The sequence below is a fragment of the Podarcis pityusensis genome (genome assembly GCF_964106645.2).
Source record: "Podarcis pityusensis genome assembly, chromosome: 4".
In the NCBI taxonomy this organism is placed as follows: Eukaryota; Metazoa; Chordata; class Lepidosauria; order Squamata; family Lacertidae; genus Podarcis; species Podarcis pityusensis.
Window position 1 is genome coordinate 101,840,289 of NC_138027.1, and position 10,528 is coordinate 101,850,816.

At 40.7% G+C, this 10,528-nt stretch overlaps 1 long non-coding RNA gene across 1 annotated transcript; it reads right to left on the reverse strand.

The window, feature by feature from the left end:
• Positions 1 to 855: 855 nt before the first annotated feature.
• Positions 856 to 10,141, reverse strand: LOC308475927. Its single transcript, XR_013985546.1, has 3 exons — positions 6,178 to 10,141; positions 2,882 to 2,962; positions 856 to 1,774 (listed from the first exon to the last, which is right to left on the reverse strand). It is a non-coding gene; the product is annotated as an uncharacterized lncRNA (long non-coding RNA).
• Between the last annotated feature and the right edge of the window lie 387 nt (positions 10,142 to 10,528).

A 10,528-nucleotide genomic window follows, 5' to 3' on the forward strand; every position in this document is an offset into this window, starting at 1 on the left:
GCTGAAGAAACTCACAGCTATTCTACATAATATTCTGAATGAGTGCTTGGTTACATGTTGCACCAGTCTTCTCCAGCCTTTTGATATTTTGGACTGTAACTCCCATCATCTCTGCCCTTTGGCCACATTGTCCAGGAGTGATGGGAGGGCACCAGGTTGGAGAAAACTGTGGTAGGAATTCGGAAGCTTCCCAGGGAGATGCTGGGCAGGACAAGAGAATGGATGGAGAAAGGTGGCCAGCAGGCGCACGAGTCTCTCCAGATTTTTTCTTCTCTCTCTCTCTGTGTTTCTGGAGAATATCTCAAAATTCTCAACAGATCAGGCCACTCTTCATGTGAGAGCTCTAAACTTTAGTCAGGATCTCAGGGTAGGCTGAGGTAATAGAATTCTGGACTGTACTACCTGAGACTATATGTAGAAGACTGTAATTTCTATCTCCATGGTGGTGGGGGTTTGTTGTTGTTGTTGTTGTTGTTGTTGTTGTTGTTGTTGTTGTTGTTGTTTTTAACCCAACAGGCCTCTCTCATGTGCAGTTTTGCTATACAAAGGTGCTTCTCCCGTAGGGAAATACTCAAAAATGTGGCAACCATTCTGCTTAATTTATTACGCTGAGGTAACTCACAATCACTCTTGTGTTCCAAATATGCCAAACACAATCTGATTTTCAGAAGTTACCCACATTAACTCACAAGCACAGATAATACAGAATATGAAAAAAGACACTACTTGCTTTTATGTATTTATATATTTACAACTAACCACTGTCCTTTAGTGAGTGACTTGAATGGCTTTGCCCCCTCCCCTCCCCCACACCATTTCTGAATTACTTTTTTGCCCTTGCCAACCTTTTTATGATTCTTTCCATGGCAAGTGACATTGGCTTTGACTGTCCTTTAAATACCCTGACTTGAAGTCTGCCTGTTCCCAGAGATTTGCTGCTTTCAACTCTTCCCAATTAACTTAATCCCTCTGCCACACAGATCCTGCAGTCATCCAGGATAAAAATATATTTACTGTCGATGCCACGAGTAATCTGTTAGTGTGTTCCCTTGTAAATAAACTTAGAAGCATTCCATAGATAGGCTGGTTCCAGCTTTGTGTTTGCATTTCATAATTCATTCCATGTTGTTGTTTAAAAAATCTCCCCAATGACTGATTTATTATTTTGTTGATCCTGATAATGCAGTGTTGGCCTATTCATTGTATTAGTGTCATTTCCAATGTTTCCAACGTTTTCTACTGGATACCCTAACAGTCCTTTCCTCCGGCTTCCATGGTTCAGCATTCCCTGAACTGCATTTTCTCCTATTCTCTTAGACTGTGGATTTCTTAAGTTACACAAGCAAATATAGTGTACAGTGTTTCTCAAGGTGCATTTAATGCTCACTAGGAAAATAAAATGGGAGGCTTCAGACATCGGATACTAAAGTGTAGCTTATATGTCACCAAAAGCTAGAAATGTAGAGTTCAATTTCTACAGTGACTTTCTCTGTGGCTTTGGGCAAGGTGTTTCATTCTGTTTTCCAGTAAATCCCCCTATATTATTGATTGTACACATTCATAAGCTGTCATTAATGACTTTGCAAACAAGAGCTATATAATTCATTGTGATTTTATAAATGACAGGCACAATTCAAAGAGCTACTTTTGGTACACCCATGGGGATTGCTCCACTCAGCTCGATTTTTTATTGTATTTTGGAGCAGCATACCTCTCCATGCTGTAATCTGCACATGAAATTCTCATTCAGTTCAGAAGTGGTTTGTCTTCAAGCCTGGAGAAAGCAGGGGCTTCAGTTGGGGAGAAAAAGTCAAAAGCACTTTATTGTCCACAGAACTGGTTACACATTACTTCAAATCTCGGTCTTTTAATACTCCTTTTAGCAGGTGTGTAAGTGTATTTAGGACTGCAGTCAAAGGTATGCTTACAGTGGATTAAACATCTTTGCATAGAATTGAGCTTCTGAGCTTCACAAACTCGTGGTTCACCCAACCTACCTTTGCTCTGCATTTCTAGGCACAGGTCCAAGCTTTCCAGGTCTGTGTCTGAGTGCTCCCCTTCCCCGGGATTTTCACTCACTACTGCTGAATCAGAGCAAACAGCAATCTGTGGAACACCCAAATTGCCATTTGTTCCGAGTTTGTGCTTCCCTGGGGAAAACAGTGGGGTGGGGATAGGGGGAAGTGCTTTGACACAAACCGGAAAAGTGTGAGCCTGTGCCTAGAAATTACAGGGCAAAAAGTCAATGAGACCTCAGTTTCATTATTTTGCTCTGGTGAGCTCAGTGAAGCAATAAGGTTTCCCCAAGAAATGTGAGTTACATGACAGAGAAACCAAAGGCATAATTTCCACTAAATGTTTATCTTAAAGTGAAATATCAAGTAAATGTAAGGCTTCCTCCTTGCATGCAATATCTTAGGATTTCAAAGGAAGATGAAGGAATTTTAATAAGCTTAGCAGAATTTCTATGGTAGCTCAGTTTCACTTGAGTGTCTAGTATGGCCTAAAGAGAAATGGCAAGAAAATACTCAAGTAAAAAAATCTGAGAAACTCTGAAGAACTCAAAAAGAGTTTCAGAAAGACTACAACAGACGCTTGTTGTTCTGAGTCAGCCCTATTTTTGCTTCATTATTCTTTTTGTAAAGAAAAACAAAAAACAAAAGGTAAAACCAAAGAATTGAAGAGAAAATTAAAGCAATAATTGCTAGATTAAAACTGAATGAGTTGATGAGACAGAACCATTTATAAACCCATAAATGATTCAAGTGTTAAAAACATAAATTTAAATACAATGATATTCTGTAGTATGATTGCTTGGGTAACCTTGAATCAGGGATGTAAGCAGTGCTATTTTTCTAGAAAAAGAGGTGCTGGAACTCACCACGAAGGCCTCCCTTGTTCTCTTATAATGGCAGTAGCCCCCGCCTGAGAGGGGCCAGAACTGAGTTCCAGCAAATTCCAGCTGAAAAAAAGTCCTGGATGTAAGTTTAAAGTGGCACAAGATTTGGGGTCACAAGAACGATAAGAGTAGATCACCTGAGTTCGGGAGAAAACTTCTGTCCCAAACTAGGTATCAGCAGAGCAGGAGAAACCAATGAATTATATTTAGCAGAAGATATATTAGGTGAATTAGCTTCTACAATTAAAAAACACACAATTAGAACCATTTTTCACGACACTCAGTATCTGTCATGATAATGAACATGTGCTTTGAATATGACAGGTTGCATATTTTGGCTTGTCTGCAGGCAGCTTACGCTATCATGTGTCAAAAAGACAAAAAAAAACCCTCTAAAATTAAGCTGCAGGGGAAAAAAACTTGTAATATAATTGACACACAAGCCCTCACATAATGCACATATAAACATGTTTTTATTGCAACACCCTAGGTTCATAGCATGGATTATTGTCCTCACCCCTACCCAATCACCAACCACTCACTGTCTACTACATGTTGTAGACGGTAATACACAACCTGCTGCGTTCATGTACTCTACAATAGCAATTGCCAGTCTTTCACTGATGTAAAAAGCCAGTTATTTGTTGCTGTCAAAGATATACCAAAACTATATAAATATCCTAAAAGATGTTATGAATGGTTCACAGCAGCTGCAGTTTGCGAAATTGCATGCTGTGCTGGCATGATGTCACAGTGTCCACATGCACACATTTGCATGCTCATGCACTGCAGATGAGGGGTCTTCTTCTGCCTCTACTCCAATGAATAACTTCTGTTTGGGGGGGAGATGCTGAATGACAGCCCTAGCATCTTATACTAAACCTTTTTAACAGGATAGGACCAAAAGGCAAATATATAAATACATAGAATATGAAGGCAGTCTTAATAGACAAAAATAGACAGAATAAGGAAGAGTGATTTACTAGGCATGGCCCTCAAAAGTCTGTAAATATTTGTCACAGCTTTTCACAGCTAGATAGTACATTCATTTTTGACAGATGGATTATGAATTACCGTATTTTTTGCTCTATAAGACTCACTTTTTCCCTCCTAAAAAGTAAGGGGAAATGTGTGTGCGTCTTATGGAGCGAATGCAGGCCGCGCAGCTATCCCAGAAGCCAGAACAGCAAGAGAGATTGCTGCTTTCACTGCGCAGCGATCCCTCTTGCTGTTCTGGCTTCTGAGATTCAGAATATTTTTTTTTCTTGTTTTCTTCCTCCAAAAACTAGGTGCGTCTTGTGGTCTGGTGCGTCTTATAGAGCGAAAAATACGGTACGTACTTCAGCAGCAAGTACAGTGGTACCTTGGTTTACAACCATAATCCGTTCCAGAGGTCCGTTTATAAACCAAAACAGGTTGTAACCGAAGGCGCACTTTCGCCAGTGGGGCCTCCAAAAAATTTTTGGTCATAATCCAAAAAAATAATAATTATGGGTTGTAATCCAAACCGGGACACGCACTTCCAGGTTTGACGTGTTTGTAATCCAAAACGTATTCAAACCAGACTGTTTGCAAACCAAGGTACCACTGTAGTGGTTTGAGTAGGATCGTTCTTTTTACAACTATACAGGGTCACCTCTTGCCAGCCTGAACCATCCTCTACCACCATTCCATGCCCAATATGCAAAGGGAACTCCCCCACTTCACCCAACAATCCAAAGGGTTACGACATTCTCTGGCAGGACCATCAGAGCAGCCTTATTGGTGAGCATTGGGCACATGTGGATCAGCATTCCCCTCTAAATAACCCCATTGCTGGGAGGCCTTCACAATTAGGGTTGCCATATTTCAAGAGGTAAAAATCTGGACACAAAAGGTGTTGAGCTTCTGATAGCATCTCCACTGCCGCCGTGCCCAAGCCACCCAAGCCAGAGCCTCAACCAGAGCTGCCCACAAATATATATTTTTTTTAACCCAAAATCCAGGACATTTGCTTTAAAATGTAAAATTCCCCATGAATGGGCATGTAAAGAAGACATGTCCAAGAATTCCTGGATTCATGTCAACCCAATCTCAATGTCTTTCTTTCCCTTCCTTCCTTGATGTTTGAATAGTGACTCTAAGTGAATCTAAAACAATATTTTCAAGCTGAAATTGTTGGGTTGGGTTTAGTGTCAAAAGATTTAAAAAAAAATTCCCTTTTCCTTTTAAAGAATTTCTATATGGGTGATGTAAATAACAGAAAAATAATAAAAATTAAAAGTTTTACATAAATGCATTTAACAGAAATACAGACAATATTAGGGACGCGGGTGGCACTGTGGCTAAACCACAGAGCCTAAGGCTTGCTGATCAGAAGGTCAGCGGTTTGAATCCCCACGATGGGATGAGCTCCCGTTGCTCAGTCCCTGCTCCTGCCAACCTAGCAGTTCGAAAGCATGTCAAAGTGCAAGTAGATATATAGGTACCACTCCAGTGGGAAGGCAAACGGTGTTTCCGTGCGCTGCTCCGATTCGCCAGAAGCGGCTTAGTCATGCTGGCCACATGACCTGGAAGCTGTATGCTGGCTCCCTCGGCCAGTAAAGCGAGATGAGTGCCGCAACCCCAGAGTCGTCTGTGACTGGACTTAACGGTCAGGGGTACCTTTACCTTTACCCTTTTTACAGAAAATATTACATTGTCTATCTATTTAAAATACTATAGAGTTAACTAATGAACCTAGTGATCTAATAACTTCCCCAAACTTTTCATTCCAAAGGGCAATAAAATCACAAATTTCCCCAATAAATCTGTTTCCACATCTTATATTTTCTCTCACACAGTTTATACAAAACTGATGGATCCCATATTCTATAGAGCCACTAAGAGAAGAGGGGAGGCATAGTTACCCCCAAAACAAAATATTTAGACATTTTAGATGATGTTTAAAATATTGTAACCATTGCTTTATTTTCTTCCTCCACATACCCTTCTAAATAATTCAAAAGTGTGATTAATGGATTTTTATTTAGCACTATTCTAGTGAGATTTAATCATCATCAGAATAAACTCTATTACCAGTATCAACTACTGTTGTTATTTTTATTGCTGACAAAATCTAATGCGGCATTCTTCAAATGTGGGTCCCCAGGTGTTGTTGGTCTAATTTACTGGTTACATGACGTCAAACAAAATAAATGTAAAATCCAAGTAGGAAATCTAATTTTGTCAATGCACACTATTTAAAGACGGCATTTATTTATTTATTTATTTATTTATTTATTTATTTATTTATTTACAGGCAACAGTTGTCAGCTAAAAAAAATCCAATCTGTAGCAACAGACAAGTCAAGAATTATGTTAGAGCCTTCTATTACAAAAGGGAATCAATGGAAGACATTGGATTCTGCTTTGGTCTTTGCAACTTTTTAAAAATATTCAAGGGAAACTGTGAGTACAAGGGAATTGGGAAACTCTTTTTCTGAGTTTATATAAACTCGTATAGTAAGTTGAGCAAAGCTGTTCACACTGCAGTGAAAGGGAATGTGCAAAACTGAATTCAAAGATATTGAATAAAGCCCTGTGTGATGTAGTGTTGGATAGATTCCCTAGGAAAATAGATCACAGCTGGATCTTTGCGACCTGGGCTAAGTTGCCACTTCTGCTACGGCATCATTTTGTGGCCTTGGGCAAGTCATTACTTTTCAAAATCAATTCCCCGTCTTTACAGGAAGATTAATAGTGCCTCTACTCACAAACATATTATGAGAATAGACAAAACAAGAGGTCTAAAATACATTATAAAGTTAAAGTCATATAGGTAAGTCATGAATAGCAGAGCTGAAATGGATAATCAAAATTTTTTAAATTTAGTATAGCTTCAATCTTTGCCATTCACATTTCATATTTGAAATATGAAATGTTTACTTCACAATGATTTTGCTTGGTTACAGGAATAAATGGTCCCTAAATGGGACAGAGACATCTATGTATAGTTTACAACGAGGAAACAACTCTCCTGTCCACCCAATCAAGTACTGATTGATGACTAGAGAAAAGGGTTGTCAAGTCAGGAGTATTCCAGACCCTGAGATTTCAGGGCCCAAACCTGAGGGAGTCCCCTGGCGATGTCATGGATTTCACAGGGGCATGACATCATATGACACATTAAACTTTAACTGTGTTACTGTGAGCATGTCATTCAAATAAAAAACATTCAAATAAAAAACATGAAGTCTAACAAATGAGCAAATATGTCACTGGTTGGAAATTTAGATAGAAACCTTAACTACAAGTGGTATTCCTAAGTTTGTTGTGAACTGCACTTTTGAACAGCCAGTGTTAATGATGCAATTATTCACATGTCACATGAAAGAGGGAATAAGCTTGTTTTCTCCTGCTCTGGAGGGTGGGACTCGAACTAATGGCTTCAAGTTACAAGAAAGGAGATTCTGACTAAATATCAAGAAGAACTTTCTGACAGAAAGTGCTCCCTTGGAAGATGATGGACTCTCCTTCCTTGGAGGTTTTTCAGCAGAGGTTGGATAGCCATCTTTAGCTGAGATTCCTGCATTGCAGGGGGTTGGACTAGATGACCCTCAGGGTCCCTTCCAATTCTACAGATCTATGATTCTTTGATTCCATAGTTGCCAGTCAGTACTGTATGCATTTATAAATGCCTGCTGACTTCATTGTCTATACCACCACCAATGCTTATACCAATATGCATATTGTTATTCTTTACTAAAAACAAGATAACAGGGGAAAAACTGGGGAAAACAAGAAAAGACAAATGTTCATAGGAACACATAATGTAACATGATCAGCTGTGCAGGTCTACATGTCTGACACATAAACAAACCTGGTAGAAGAGGAAATGAAGAGCAGAAGGGTTAGCTATTTTTGATAAAAATATGTGTCTTACACAAACAGTCTTTTTACTTGTCAAGCTGGCAACTTTTGAAGTATAATTTACAAAGCCTTCCAGACAGTGTCTGCATGAAGTCCCCACACCTCTCACCTTCACAGTCAAGACAGAACTAACAGAAGTAACAAGCAACTCCCAACTGCCAATTTCCAACTGCCAGTTGTCAACTACCACCTCCTTTCTCCAGTACCACCTATTCTTTGTGAAATACATTCGCAATGACATTGCATAACAAATACTAACATTTAAGGCAGCACAACTGCTTCCCCCCCCCCACTGGGCTCTGAGCCAAAGGGGGTGGCACACGGCGCCACAGCTGTGATGTAGCTAATTCAGAACAATGGAAGGTGTGAGGCAAGGGTGGGTGGGCGCCAAATGTTGGCCTTGCACAGGGCACCACAGAAGTTTGAAAGGCCAAAGTCCACCCCCTTTCATAGCATTTGCTTTAAACAGAAACATACACACAGTTTATTCCTCAAGCTCTGTGTTTTAAGAGATGGGATGTGGTGAGAGTTGAAAGTTGCAATGATCCTCATTTCGCACCAAAAACAGACCTTTCCAAACTTCTACTTTACACACACACACAATTAATTCCCCAAACTCTGTGTTTAAGAGTGGAGCCAAAAATATCACTCAGCCAGCAGAAGTTCTTTTGTGAATCTATATTACATTATTTTCAATCCAGAATTTCATTTAGGAAAAAAAAGAATCTCTTCCCTTCCATCACTCCATTCTTTTCCATACCAAAAGTGATTTCCTGTGCACATCCCTATAGTTCTCAAGTGGATTATTTCTGGGGGAGCAGTAGGGCAGCAGCTATCCTGGAAGTTGAAGGAGAAAACTCAGGAATGGGGTTGAGAATTTCCAGCATTTTATTTTCTTCTACCTCCAAGGCAGCCCCCGACCTGCCAGCTCCCCCCCCCCAAGTGATCCATCTAGTCTCAGCTTCAAATGAAAATATATAACAACTATCTCATCCAGCCCAGCCCCTCCAGTCCTCTCTCCTACTCTCAGCACTCTATTCTCCCTTGGTAAATTTTTGTCCTTGCCTCCTTGGATTCACTCAAGAGGACCAAAAGGCCTCCAGGAGTTGTTGTGGACAGCAAAGGCAGCAGTGCTCAATTCCTCCTCCTTCTCCTGCTCCTGCTCTTTGCATGGTGCCCTTGCTTCTGCAGCCCTACCCCTTGCGCCAGGTGCACATGTGCACTCATAGCCCTCTTCTTCTACAATATCTATGGAGCATGGGAACTCCCAGCAACTTGCCCAGCCAGCTTTCCCTTGCCAACAGCTGCTGACCATACCCACTCAGGCCCTGGGACACCCACAGAGTTACATTCCAGTACATCCAACCTACCTAAAAATTCCTGTAACAAAACGAAAAACAGGCATCATATCAGTCATAGCCTTAGGTTTCTCTAGAGCAGAGGAAGAAGACAAAGCTGGAGGCAAATTACAGCCAACCTCAAGTGTGGAACACACAACCAAAAGGCATTCCTCTAGTCTCCCTATGGGCCCAACCAAAGCTTCAACTGCTTCACAGTATGGCCATGAAAATCAGCATCAATGTCCTTTCCCATACACACTTCAAGTGCTTCTGGGATGCCTTCATCCAACCACTTAAACTCACATGGCAATTAACCCTAACAAAGCAAGCAATATCAAGCTCACATTCAGGTGGGTTATGTCCAAAACGAACCTTTTAGTAGGAATAACACCCTGCAAACCTCTTTCAGTGGGTCAAATCAAAAGGGAGGGCAGTGAAAATGCCTGCAAGCCTGGCTGTACTTGTTTGGAATGGCAAAACAGACCCTCCAAGTGTCCCTATTTTCCAGGGACAGTCCCAGATTTACAGAATCCATCCAGGTTTCTCATTTGATCCCAGAATGTCCCAAATAGGATGCATGGAGTTTGTGACCCCTGAGCCAAAGAGAAAGGTAACTTGACAACTATACAACTATTCAACATCTGAAGGTAGTCCTGTATAGGGAAGTTTTTAAATATTTCATGTTTTTATATATGTTGGAAGCTACCCAGCATGGCTGGGGCCACCCAGTCAAATGGGCAGGGAATAATAATAATAATAATAATAATAATAGAATAGGCTGTCCCTATTTTCATTGGAGAAATGTTGGAGGGTATGGCAAAATAGGCTTCAGATGAGTTCAAATGGGGAAAGGAAGATCACATGATTGGCTGCTTCAAAAGAAGACTTCCTCATCACTCTGAAGACCCTAGAGGCAGGCAGGCCCCCAAAAGCTGCTCGTCCTTGATGGCAAGAGAGGTGCCATTTTCAAGAGAGCAATGGACTGGCAACAGGAAACAGAAGCCAGAAAACACTTTTAGGTTCTCTTGTATCATGGCTGCATTAGTGTTTTCTCCCTGAAGTTCTGAACCAACTAGCATAATCTCAAGGCATGGACATTATGTAGGCCTGATTCCTACCTCTCACCCAGAGTCATAAGATTCAAGCTAAGTCCTAATTTATCCTAAGAGATTCTGAGGGACCAGGCTTTATTAAAGCCTTCCAAATATTGCAAGGTAAATTGCCAGTGGCCAGCCTCTAATGCCAGGCCTTGCAAACGTGTCCACCACCTTCTGAAGGTAAGGTCTCTCAGGACAGGTGAGTTTATCAGGAGGGTTTCTTCTCATCCTTAATTAGATATCAATTGAATTTGAATTTCACATGCAGTACCTAGGACTTATTAGAAAGATATTTCATAGCG